We start from the raw sequence: 14,858 nt of genomic DNA on the forward strand, positions 1-14,858 counted from the left end.
CAGGGGCACCTGGGTGGCTAAGTCAGTTAAGCGTTTGCCTTCAGCTCAAGTCATGATCCCAGGGTCCTGAGATCGAGCCCCGCATCAGGCTTCCTGCTCAGCAGGAAGCCTGCTTCTCCCTCTCCCACTCCCCCTGCTTGTGTTCCCTCTCTCGTGTTCCCTCTCTCGTGTTCTCTCTCGTGTTCTCTTTCTCTGTCAAATAAATAAATAAAAATCTTTAAAAAATAAATAAATAAAATTTATCTTACAACAAATGAAAATGGTAATACAACATATCAAATATTGTGGGATGCAGCAAAAGCAGTTCTAAGAGGAAAGTTTTTAGCTGTAAATGCATATATTAAGAAATTAGAAGGATTTCAAATAAGCCTCCTAACTTTAACTAAAAAAAGAAGAACCAATAAAGCCCCAAATTATCAAAAGGAAGGGAATAATAAAAATCAGAACAGAAATAAGTAAAATAGAGAGCAGGAAATAATTGAAAGAATCAACAAAACTAAGGGCTTGTACTCTGAGAGTATAAACAAAATTGATAAATATTTAGCTAGACTAACTAAAGATAAAAGAGAGCAGACTCAAATAAGTAAAATTAAAAATGAGAGAGGAGACATTACAACCGATACTATATAAATACATAGAATCATGAGAGACTACTATGAATACATTTCTAGAAACACACAACCTACTAAGATTGAATCACAAAGAAATAAAAAATCTAAACCAATAACAAGTAAAGAAATTGAATCAGCATGAAAAAAATAAAACAAAAAACAAAAACAAAACAAACAAAAAACCCACAAAAAACAAAACCTCCCAATAGAGAAAACTCCAGAACAAGGTATCTTCACTGGAGAATTCTACCTAATGCTTAAATAAGAATTAACATTAATTTTTCCCAACCTCTTCCAAAATATTGAGGTGGAGGAACACTTCCAAACTCATTCTAAAAAGCAAGCATTACCTTGATATCAAAATCAGATAAAAATATCACAAGAATTTAGACCAATATCTTTAATGAACATAGATGGAAAATTCTCAACAAAATATTAGTAAACCAAATTCAACAACACATTAAAAGGATTATACACCATGATCAAATGAGATTTATTCCTGGGGTAGAAGAATGGTTCAATACACACAAATCAATAAATATATCACATCAATAAAATGACAGATTAAAATAATCTCAATAGACACAAGAAAAGAATTTGACAAAATACAAGATTCTTTCATGATCAAAACCCTTAACAGATTGGGTATAGAAGGAACATACCTCAACACAGTAAACACATATACGACAAACCCAAAGCTAACATTATAGTCAATGGGGAAAAATTGAAAGCATTTCCTCCAAAATCAGAAACAAGACAGATGCCCACTCCCACCATTTCTATTTAATATAGTGTTGGAAGTCTTAGCTAGAGCAATTAGGCAAGAATTCAGAATAAAAGAAACAGAAGACATCCAAATCAGAAAGGAAGAAGTAAAATTGTCATTACTTGCTAACAGTTTGGTCTTTTATATAGGAAATCCCAGAGTCAGTCAAAAAACAGTTGGAATTAATCAATGATTTCAGTGGAGTGGAAACATACAAAATTAACTTATAGAAATCAGTGGCATTCTTTTACACCAACAATGAAACATCAGGAAAGGAAATAAAGAAAAGTATTCCATTCACAATAGCATCAAAACCAATAAGATACTTAGAAATAAATTTAACCAAGGAAGTGTAAGATCTGTACAATGAAAACTATAAGACTTTTCTGAAAGAAATCAATGAAATGGGAAGATATCTCATGTTCATGGGTTGCCAGCATTAATATTTTTATTTTTATTTCTTTTTTTTCCATTTGCAATAACATGGGTGGACCTAAAGTGTATTATGCTAAGCAAAATAAGTCAGTCAGAGAAAGACAAATACCATATGATTTCACTCATGTGTGGAATTTAAGAAACAAAATAGATGAACCTATGGGAAGGAAAATAAAAAAGAGGGAAGCAGGGGGACACCTGGGTGACTCAGTCAGTTAAGAGTCTACCTTTGGCTCAGGTCATGATCCCAGGTTCCTGGAATTGAGTCCCACATTGGGCTCCCTGCTCAGCGAGGAGTCTGCTTTTCTCTCTCTCCCTGTGCCTCTCTCCACCTCCCACCCCCGCTCGTGCTCTCTCTCTCAAATAAATAAATAAATCTTAAAAAAAAAAAAAGAGGAAAGCAAACCATAAAAGACTCTTAACTATAGACACCAAAGTGAGGGTTGATGTGGGGAGCGTGTGGGGGATGGGCTAAATAGGTGATTAGTATTAAGGAGGGCACTTGTGATGAGCACTGGGTGTTATGTGTAAGGAATGAATCGCTAAATTCTATTCCTGAAACCAAAACAAAACAAAACAAAAAATCCCCCCAAAAAACAGAATTAATATTTTGGAAATGGCCATACTACCCAAAGCCATTTACAGATTCAGTGCAATCCCGATCAAAATGCCAAAAGCATTTCTCACAGAAATAGATACTCAAAATGTGTGCAAAACTACAAAACACCCCGGATAGCCAAAGCAATCCTGAGGAGAAAGAACAAAGCTAGAGGTATCATGCTTTCTGATTTCAAACTATACTGCAAAACCATGGTAATAAAAACAGCATGGTACTGGCATAAAAAATACGAACATATATCGATGGAACAGAATAGAAAGCCCAGAATTAAATCCCAACACATAAGTCAACTAACACTGAACAGGAAGCCAAGAATACCTAGCGGGGGAAAGATAGTCTCTTCAACAAATGGTGCTGGAAAAACTGGAGAAAAGCATATAGCACAATTGAATTCCACCCTTGTCTTGCCCACTCACAAAAAATTAACTCAAAATGATTGAAAGACTTAAACATGAGACCCAATACCATAAAACTCCTAGCAAAAAATATAAAGAAGTTTGTCGATATTGGTCTTGGCAATAATTTTTTGGACATAATGCCCAGAGCAGAAACAACAAAAACAAAAATCAAGAAATGGGACTACATCAAACTAAAAATTTCTGTACAGCAAAAGAAAAAAAATTACCATGGCCTATTTAGGGTGGGGATTTTGAGATGGGGAGATAATGCTGGATTATTAACAAAATGAAATGGGAGAGAAATTTTGCAAACTACATACTGAATAAAAATTAATATCCAAAATATATGAGAACTAACACAGTTTCACAACAGTGACAAAACTAACAATCTGATTTACAAAAAAGAGTAGAATTAAGTAGACATTTTTTGAAAGAGGATATCAAAATAGCCAGCAGATCCGTGAAATGATGTTCAACACCACCAAGCATCAGAAAATTGCAAATCAAAACCACAATGAGATGTTATCTCATACCTGCTAGAATGGGTATCATCAAGAAGACAAGAGACAACAAGTGCTGATGAGAATGTGGTGAAAAGGGAATCCTCACACACTGTTGGTGGGAATGTTAAAATGGTCTAATAACTAAGAAAAACAATATGGAGTTTCCTCAAAAGATTAAAATATATCTACCCTATGATCTAGCACTTCCACTTCAAGGGTATATACCCACAGGAAATGAAAACAGGATTTCAGTGATATATATGCACACCCATGTTTATCACAGCATTAATCACAATAGCCAAGATAAGAAACTACTGAAATGCTCATCAACAGATGAATGGATAACAAGATGTGGTATGTATACCTAGTGAAATATTCTTTAGCCATGAGAAAGGAAGATATCTTTTCACATCCAACAACATGGAAGGACCTTGAGCATATTAAGCTAAATGAGTCAGAGAAAGACATATACTGCATGGTATCACTTATATGTGGAATCTTAAAAGTTAAATTGTAAAGTAAAATGGTGGTTACCAGTGGATGGGGTGGAAGGATAAGCATGTGTTGTTTAAGGGTACAAACAAGTAATGGGTAGTAAATAAGCCATAGAGATCCTAACCAAAGGACTGCCCTTGAAAGAAGCTATTTTATCAGAGCCTAACCGATCTAGAAGAAAGGAAACACCCAAATTGACCCTCCTGTAGCCTTTAGTGTTGGGAAGGGAAATACCCAATTCCAGCCCCCCTGGACTTCCTGTATCACCTAAGTTTGGGGGTGGGAATAAAGCTGAAAAGTACTTGTCAAGGTCACAGCCCGTGGACACAGGCTCACTAAAACACTGAAACTTGTTAAAAGATAAACTGAAGTGTATCCAAAAATAAAAATAAAAAAAATAATAAAGTTTATCTGAAAAAATAAATAAATAAATTCTGATTGGGCAGCGCCAGACCAGAAGTGATTAAGAGTTCGGGGAGAGACTTTATGGAGAAAAGGTGGAAGCAAAGTGAGGAAATTATTGACTGGCTCTAGCTTAAAGCCTACTTGGCTCTTTATGCTTGGTTATCCTTAGGTTTCAACTTTGTCATTTATAGGTTAAGATTTGGTTGGCTTAGGTAGACCTCTAGAGCATTAGGGACACTGCAGTCTACTGGACCCCTTGTTTAATTAGTTCGAATCTAATCATTTCAGTTGCCTGAGAAATCATACAAACATATGGCAAGAAAACCATTAAACCATCATCAGTTATCTGAAGATGTTCATTTAAAAAAATACTTTGCTTCTTAATAATTTCATTTCTATGTCTACAGTGAAGTGGCAGTTTGAAATACTGGCATTAGGTGAAGCTGTAGAAGAGGCTAAATCAGCATTTCAGCCCTGACTCTGCAGTGTCCCTTGGGTTAAATACCATGGCCTATTTAGGAGTCAGTTTTCTCATTTGTAATGAGGATATAATGCCAACTTCTTAGTGGTATTTGTATTCATTTCCTCTGGCTCCTGTAACAAATTACCCCAAACTTGGTGGCTTTAAACAACAGTTTTACAGTTCTGGAAGTCCGAAGTCCAAAACGGGGTCACTGGGCTCAATACAAAGGCATTTTCCAGGCTATATCCTTCTGGAGGCTACAGGGAACATCCATTCCTGTGTCTGTTCTAGCTTCTGGATGCTGCCTGCATTCCTGGTTTCATGCTGCCTTCCTTTATCTTCAAAGCCAGAAATGGCTGGTCAAGTCTTTCTGGTGCTGCATCTCTCTGATGTTGACTCTCCTGCATCCCTTTTTCACTAATAAGGACCCCTGTGATTCCACTGGGCCCACCCAGATAATCCAGCATTATCTCCCCATCTCCAGGTCTTTAACTTAATCATATCTACAATCTACACATTCCCTTTTGCCATGTAACCTAACATATTCACAGGTTTCAGGCATTAGGATGTGGACATATTCGGGGCCATTACCTGATTCTGCCTACTACAGTATTTTTGGGCAACTTATAAGAGGAAATATGTATAAAGTTTAAAATCATGTTTCCAAAAAAAGATTCCATTTTTTTCTTACTCTATCCTCTTCCTCCCCTTCCTCCTCCTCCTCCTCTTCCCCCTTCTTCTCCCCTTCCTCCTTCTTCTCCTCCTCTCCCATTTTATGGCACGATGTATCTTTAAATTGATTTCCACAACTTTCATTTGAGGATCTAATCTGATTTTAATGTACTGTATTTTTCCTCCTTCTGATATTATTTTCTACCCTCTCCCTTTCAATATTTATTTTAGCATCCTTGAGTTTTACAAAAAGTAATCCTGCTTGACAGTCAGTTTCTGCCTGCTATTCCCTCATGATTGACTATTTATATCTTCTTTCTATATTCTCACATCATCCACATGCTTTCTATTTGCCTTTGCTCTGTCACCTCTTAGGATGCATCGTTTATGAACCATTTTCTTGAGTGTTTTGACAATTATGTTACCTCTAGATGAGCAGTTTTCCTCTTGAGATACTAAATACATTGACACTTCACACTTGTGCAAAACTCAAGATATCTCCTTGTTGCTCTGTTTTAAGGGCAATGTTTCATGGTAGGTTTTCACATTCTAATGCTGCTCGCACATGTTTGGAGAACTATTAATGGGAAAGAATTTCATCACTCTATATCTGAGCAGTACAGCAAAGCAGAACTTTACCAAAGTGTCTAGTGAGCAAGATCAACACAGACAACTAATATAGCTAACCTAGTACACAAAATGACGTTAAAAGGAAATTGAATTCTAGAAGTGCATCATTTAATTTAATATTGCTTTCATGGATTGTGAAATTGACTGTGTTCCCTCTGATTAATTATTAAGCATTAATAGTAATAATTGAGACATGCTAGAGATAAGTATATTGTAGAGAAATGTATTAATTACTAAAACTGTTTAAAATGACCAATAATATAATATTATGTTGTAATATAAACAAAATCTAAGTCTAAATAATTCCAAGAATCTAAAAGAAACCAGAAAATGTCCAACAAATATTCAACAATTGGTCAAATAAATATGTGGAACTATCTAGTTAATATATTATTTTTTTAAATTCTATCTCAATATTTATCATTATAGAAACACATTATCCAAAAAAATAATTGCTTTTGTCCCTTTGCGTTTGCCTTTGCTGCCCGGATGATATTCCACTGAGATAGAATGTTATAGTTACCCTGTAATAATACATATTTTCTTGTAAAGACAGAGGTCATCAGCCCTCCATTAGCAGTGTAGGCAAATCAGCAATAGTCGAAATTATATATGTGCTTTGCATAATATTATAAATAAATAAAAATAGATGACACTGATCTTGTTTGACCAGAACTCAAAAGCATCACTGCTATTTCTTTGTAAGGCCCTGAATTAAACTGTAGTGCCCTGGAGAAAAATTATTTTAGTAATATGGTACTAAATTTCAGATGTTATACTTGAAACTTGATTCTCAATGAGTGGAGCTTCCTTCACTTGGACCAAGTCAAGTTAGCCAAGACTGGGCCATACAAAATATATTTGCACCAGCAATCTCTAGGTCTAAAATCTAATATCAAATGTAATGAGAAATTGGAATTTCAAATATAAAACTTGACTTAGATTAACACATCCAACAGAACTTTAGGACATATGGTTTCCCAAAATATGAGAAAATATTGGCCTGCGAGATGTTGAGTTCTGATAGGAGGAACTAGAAAATATGGACAAAATTAGGGTACTCTGAATTCACAGATAAGTGACAGGAAAAATGAAGCAGACTCCCTTAGCTAGGGTGAAATGAATGAACCGACTCCCTCAGCTAGGGTGAGGTTTGTAGGAGGAATGCATATGAATACACCTGGATACTGCCTTTCCCGGGACCTGGACCAAATAGTTGACATCTGGAAGGGTTTTGGCAATTTGAGGAGAAAGTAGAGAGGAAATGTCAACCATTTCTCATCCCTGGATTTAGATGGTGGTGTTCAAGGCATCAAGGCATGCTTCAGAGGAACGTGGCAATTATCTCAACATTCTCTGGGTTTGAGGCTGTAACACTGACTCATGAATAGATAATGAACCCAAGCTCTACAGGAAGTGATGACGGAGCTGGTCACTCAGTTCAGTGAGACCAAGAAGTCAAATAGAAAATCCAGAAGAGAATGGCTCTCAGTAAAACGTGTTAGAAATTCCTTTGACCTTGAGGAGACAACAAGCACAGACAACTGTTCCAATGAATCTTGCTGTGAGCCTGATTATGGGATGTTATAGATTTTGTTCTCTGGAATCATGAGAGCATTGTTACTAGTATGTCCTGGAAAATCGCAATTGCAAATGCAGTAAGCACGATTCAAAACACATTATATCTTTTACATTGTGCAAATGACTTGACATTGTCTGATTTAATAAAGCAATCGTACAAAAAGAATACTCTTTACAGATGAGAAACGTGAGGCATGGAAAGGTCAAGTCTTTTGTATAAACTTACTAAACTAAAAGCTAAGCAGGCATTCAAGCCAAAAGGTCTGATTTCATCATTTTTCTATTAAACATACGAATTCAAAAAACACTTAGATTAGGCTGAGAGATAGATATACAGCCCACCCTTCATTAAAAGTCCTCTAGCCTTTGAGAACATACATCACTAATAAATAAATGCATAATGAATCTTAGTTTCAATATTAACCACGTAAAAGTAACAAACTATCATTTTTATCTGTAAGCTAGGTTAATATTTTCTAAAGCTCATTTGCAATTGAAAATAACATAATGTGTTTGTTTTATCTGGTCTTGGCAAAACTTAATCCCCCCGCCAAAATGCAAGATGATGTATTACATAAGTATGAATTTTCATATAAATTCTATTATATATGCAAAATCATGCAAAAAAGGACTTGAGTTATAAAGAAGATACTGGTAGTAGTTGAAAGTTGAAGAGGGAGACAGGACTTCAAGATTAGAGTATTTTATCCTTTTCTCCCTTTGTATGTGAATCCATGCTTCTATTTCTGATTGGACAGGAATCAATCATAAATTTCCTTCCACCTTGTCTCTCATCTCTTCACTTTCTCCCTAATTTCTTTAAATTTGACTTATCTATCCTGTTTCCCCTTCCTTCCTTCCTCAAGAGAGGGAGGACATAGGAGAATGTATATATTGCAATTCTTTGGTTTTCCTCTTCAAGTCTTAATGGAGACAAGTAGTGATTTATTTGCATTGCTAATTACCACATATAGTGTTACATAAAACTTTAAAATGGTGAGAAATATCACCATCATTTCTTTTTTTACTTTATTTTTTTATACATTCTTGGATGAGATCCCTACTAAAATATGTAAAAGTTCTAACGTTTGGCAACTCTATATTTATTTTATATAAAGAATCTTTATTGCAACAAATTTAATTGACTTAATTGATTTAATTTCATTAAAATAATAGTCTCAAGACATCCAAATAACTGTATTGACTTAAAAAGAGCTTTGTAAATTAAAGGACAATTGTCAATTGACATAAAATTGAGTAAGTGGTTAATTCATGGAAATTAACTATTTAAGCTAATGAATTGTAAAACTGTATTAGTGTTATCTTGATCATCATAAATGAATTATTCTGTTATCTGTTAAGCTTAGGAAGGAAGCAATTATAAGACTCTTTCCAATCCTATTAAGTAAACCAAGGACTCCTTTTCTTTTGTAGTCCACTTAATTTGTATGTTTAAGAAAACTATTTATAGAGAAGCTTCAGTGCATTGGGAAGATCAATATTCTCCTAAGGTTGGTATTTTTCAGCATTTTCTTTAGTTGATGATTTATAAGGTGCCAGAAATACTAATGGAATCTTTAACTCTTTGTCAGTCTCTATTTTCTCTAATTATCTATATTTTAATTATGGGTAAATCTTATACAAATTAAATAATACATTTGGAAATTTTATAATTGTATTCTGAGTTGAATTATGGTGTCAGAGAGTTCAGTCTAGTCTAGAATATAGAGATTGTGAAAAAATAATCACTAAAATTAATGGCTACTCACATTTAAATCACCATAAGTGTAATATCTCACAGAACTGAAAATATGATATAAAATGAAATTTCAAATTTAAAAATCTACTAAACAATGTTAAAAAATTCAAACACAAGACTTAAGTTATAATTAATAAGAAAAATGCTGGAACAATATAAAACCATCATTTTTCACATCTGATCAAGTACAAGTGGTGCTATATAATGCTAATATTTAAACTAAATATACCAATAGCATTTTTCACAGAACTAGAACAAATTATCTTAAAATTTGTATGGACCCACAAAAGACCCTGAATAGCCAAAATAATCTTGAAAAAGAAAAACAAAGCTGGAGGCATCACAATTCCAGATTTTACCTTACACTACAAAGCTGTAGTAATCAGCACAGTATGGTCCCAGCGTAAAAATAGACACACAGGTCAATAGAACAGGATGGAAAGCCCAGAAACACACCCATGATTATATGGTCAATCTTTGACAAAATAGGCAAGAATATGCAATAGGAAAAAAGGTCTCTTCAACAAATGGTGCTGGGAAAACTGACAGCTATATGCAAATGAATGAAACTGGACCACTTCCTTACACCACACCCAAAAATAAACTCAAAATGGATTAAAGACCTAAATGTGAGACCTGAAACCATAAAAATTTTAGAACACAAGCAGTAACTTCTTTGACACCAGTCATAGCAAATTTTTTTTAGATAAGTCTCCTGTGGCAAGGGAAATTAAAAGCAAAAATAAACTAAGGGGACTATGTCAAAATAAAAAGTTTCTTTCAGTGAAGGAAACAATCAACAAAACTAAAAGACAACCTAGTGAATGGAAGAAGATATTTGCAAATGACATATCAGATGAAAGGTTATCATCCAGAATATAGAAAGAACTGATACAACTCAACACCTAAAAAACAAATAATCCAATAAAAAAATGGGTAGAAGACATGAACAGACATTTCTCCAAAGAAGATTTACAGAGGGCCAATTCATGCATGAAAAGATGCTCAACATCACTCATCATCAGGGAAATGTAGGTGAAAACTAGATATCACCTCACACCTGTCAGAATGGTTAAAATAAAAAACACAAGAAACAACAAGTGTTGGCAAGGATGTGGAGAATAAGGAACCCTCATGTACTATTGGTGGGAGCACAAACTGGTGCAGCCCCTGTGGAAGACAGTGTGGAGGTTCCTGAAAAAGTTAAAAGGAACCCTACAATTCAGTAATCACACTACTGGATATTTATCCTCAAATACAAAAACAGTAATTCAAAAGGATACATGCACCCCTATGTTTGTTGCAGCATTATTTACAGTAGCCAAATGAAATCTTACCATTTACAACAACATGAATGGAGCTAGAGTATATAATGCTAAGTGAAGTAAGTCAGAGAAAGACTAATACAATGATTTCACTCATTTGTGGAATTTAAGAAACAAAATAAATGAATAAAGGAAATGAGAGTGAGAGAGAGAAACCAAGAAATAAACTCTTTTTTTTAAATTTTTTTATTATTGTTATGTTAATCACCATACAGTACATCATTAGTTTTTGATGTAGTGTTCCATGATTCATTGTTTGTGCATAACACCCAGTGCTCCATGCAGACCGTGCCCTCCTCAATACCCATCACCAGGCTAACCCATCCCCCCAACCCCCTCCCCTCTAGAACCCTCAGTTTGTTTCTCAGAATCCATCGTCTCTCATGGTTCGCTTCCCCCTCCGATTCCCCCCCTTCATTCTTCCCTTCCTGCTATCTTCTTCTTTTTTTTTTTTTAACATATAATGTATTATTTGTTTCAGAGGTACAGATCTGTGATTCAACAGTCTTACACAATTCACAGCACTCACCATAGCACATACCCTCCCCAGTGTCTATCACCCAGCCACCCCATCCCTCCCACCCCCCACAAACTGAGGGTTGCTGGAGTGGTGGGGGGTGGAAGAAATAGACTCTTAACTACAGAAAACAAACTGATGGTTATCAGAGGGGAGGTGGGTGAGGGGAGATGGTTGAAATGGGTGATGGAGATTAAGAGAACACTTATCATGATGAGCACTGAGTAATGCATAGACCTGTCGTATCACTACATTGTACACCTGAGACTAATAAAGCACTGTATGCTAACTCTACAGGAATTAAAATAAAAACCTTAATATCATTTTAAAAGAACAATAAGAAAGCAGGTATCTGATGTAAAAAAAATATATAAATAAAATTTAAAAAGTAATAGGATACATTATTCAAAAAAATAGCAATAATGTAAAAGTGGGCATAATAGTGTATCAAATTGTACAACTACACAAATAAAATGTGACATCATTCTTACATGTTTTATAATTATCAGGATAAATTCATAGTTAAAAAAATTATTAGGGGGAAAAGGATTTGATATCCTGAACTCACTCAGTTCAATAAAACCTTAAGTAAAACAGTATTTTTAGCAATAAAAATACCTTAATCACCAAATGTTTAATGTTTCATTATAATTAAGTTCTATGATATAATTAGTTGAGAAATAAAGCAGCTGATGATTAAAATACACTACTGACTTATCCCAATGTAGTCCTATCTGTTTTCAGAGATTGACTAGGTAGTTATAGTTGTGCTTTGGTTAAATAGAAGAAAGACACATCCATGTGGATACCCAGCCATCACTCTTGTCCCAAGTCTGAACGTCTGTATTCTATCAGGAGAAAAGTCAAGAAAAGCTATATGACATCCTTGTAGAATACCTTTTGATAAATTTCATTCTATTCCTCTATTTTTCCAATGTGACCAAAAAGTTTTAAAATGACAATAAGAAACTATGGATCATAATGATGATTATCATAATAATTATATAAAATTCCCTAAACATTATCTTGTAAAGTAGAGGGTACTCAACTTTAAATATATTCATACTGATATGTGATTGCAAGATTGGTACACCTCCATTTAACCTGTAAGTCACATATAAGCTCAATAAGATTAAATGATTTGACCAAAGTACACTGCTGGGAGGTGGCAATATTCAATTATCAGATGCCAATCCCAATACAAATGTCATTATAACTCAAAGCTGCCTTCAGTTCTAGTTCTGTTTCTACCAATAAGTATCTGATCAACAACTGGGCAAGCTCACAGTAGATATGCACTGCCCTGGGTGCCAGGTCATGTGGTAAGCGTGCATTTAACTCAATGAGAAACTACCAACTCGTGTCCACGGTGTCTGTACCATTTTGTATTCCTACAAGCGGTGGACAAGAGTGTTTCCAATTGCTCAGCATCCTCACTAGCAACTGATATTATTACTTTTTAAAAATTTCAACCATTGTGGGGCGCCTGGGTGGCTCAGTCGTTAAGCGTCTGCCTTCGGCTCAGGTCATGATCCCAGAGTCCTGGGATCGAGCCCCGCGTCGGGCTCCCTGCTCCGCAGGAAGCCCGCTTCTCCCTCTCCCACTCCCCCTGCTTGTGTTCCCTCTCTCGCTGTGTCTCTCTCTGTCAAATAAATAAATCTTAAAAAATAAATTAAAAAAAAATTTTAACCATCGTAGTAAGTTTGTAGTGTATCACCTCAGAGTTTAATTTGCATTTTCCTGGTGGCATCTGGCTGGCTCAGTCAGAAGAGCAGAACATGCGACTCTTGATCTCAGGGTCATGAGTTTGAGCCCCACACTGGGTGTAGAGGTTAGTTAAGTAATAAATAAATAAATAAATAAATAAACTTAAAAAACAAAGACTGTGCGGTACTAGCATAGTAATAGACATATAGACTAATGGAATAGAATGATGTTGAGGAGCTTTGAGTGTACAAAATTTACATTTGCATATTTGTTTAGATATTTTGCCCAGTTTAAAAATTGGGTTAAGTTTTCTTTATTTTTTTTTTTCAGTTTTGAGTTTTGAGATTCTGTATATTTGGGATACAAGTTCTTCGTCAGAAATTTGGTTTGCAATGTTTTCTTCTAATCTGAAATTTGTCTTTTCATTGTCTTGACAACGCTTTTAGCAGAAAATATTTTTAAATTTTGATAAAGTCCAATTTAACATTTGTTCCCTTCATGGGATGTGCCTTTGGCATGGTATCTAAAATCTCTGCATCACTGAAGGGTCACGTAGATTTTCGTCTATGATTCCTTCAAAAACTTCTTTAGTTTTACATTTTACCTTTAGTGTATATGATTTATTTTTTCTTAATTTTTGGATAAAGTATGAGATTTAAGTTGTGGTTCATTTTTTTTTTTTTTGCGTAAGTGTGTAAAATTGTTCCAACTCCAAAGCTCTCCTTTCCCACCACATTGCCTTGTAACTTTCATTAAAAAATCAGTTCACTATATTTGTTTTGGTCCATCTCTGTATTTCTTATTCTGTTCCAGTAACTCTATTCTTTCACCAAAACCACTTTTTTTTTGATTACTGTAGCTTTATAACAAATGTTGAATCAGGGCGCCTGGGTGGCTCAGTTGGTTAAGCGACTGCCTTCAGCTCAGGTCATGATCCTGGAGTCCCGGGATCGAGTCCCGCGTCGGGCTCCCTGCTCAGCGGGGAGTCTGCTTCTCCCTCTGACCCTCCCCCTCTCATGTGCTCTCTCTCTCTCTCTCTCTCTCACTCTCTCTCAAATAAGTAAAAAAAAAGTCATCAAAAAAAAACAAAAACAAAAAACAAATGTTGAATCAGGTAGTATATTTCCTCCAACTTTGTTCTTTTCAAAAATTGCTTTGCCTTTTCTTGTCTTTTCATATATCCCCTTTCCTTTTTAATTATACAAAGTTCTGTCTCCCCCACCTGGCTCCTTCTCCCCTTCCAAGCATAAGACTATTCTTGGAGAGGTTTAGTTCCTACTTAGACAAAGATAACTGTCATTGCGAGGTATTGAGGGATGGAGATGTAGTAGTGCACAGCCTCTGGCTGGTGAGCCTGCCCCTTTTACCTTCTCCTAGTGCAGTTCTTTTAGATGTCAAAATCTTATGTTAGCTTATGAATTTGCATTGTTATTTTTCATAACAACTTCCTCTGAACAAAATCCAGGTGTTTGGTCACAGGAGAAAGACACACAGATGGTGACTCCTTTTCTTCATTTTCTGGTCAGTCTTCCTAATAGATCTCATGACTGATATATTAAGATAAATAAATAAATAAATAAATAAATAAATAATAACAGAAAAAGCAACTTAGAAAATGATAGAGTAGCCAGTGTTTCAAAGAAAAAATCTGGAAGAATGGCTAGTCCTCAATGTCAAGAATGAATTAACCCTTAAAAATAGGTTATTATTGGACAAATTACACTAAAGAATAGATTAAACAGATAATAACACAAAGAATATTTGGTGGAAAACTGTAATTGTCCTGCGTAACACCATCCCATTATTTAAAGACTGTTATCCACCCAAAATCTAATGGCTTCATAAAATGACTTTATGAAAACATTTCTAAAAATTTCCCTGATGAAGAAGAATCCCAGAAAATTCACATATAAATATAAGAAGACAAATAAGTCATACATGTATAATTTTGAAGGATTGTAAACAAATAATG

The sequence above is a fragment of the Halichoerus grypus genome, chromosome 12 (assembly GCF_964656455.1).
Source record: "Halichoerus grypus chromosome 12, mHalGry1.hap1.1, whole genome shotgun sequence".
Lineage (NCBI taxonomy): Eukaryota > Metazoa > Chordata > Mammalia > Carnivora > Phocidae > Halichoerus > Halichoerus grypus.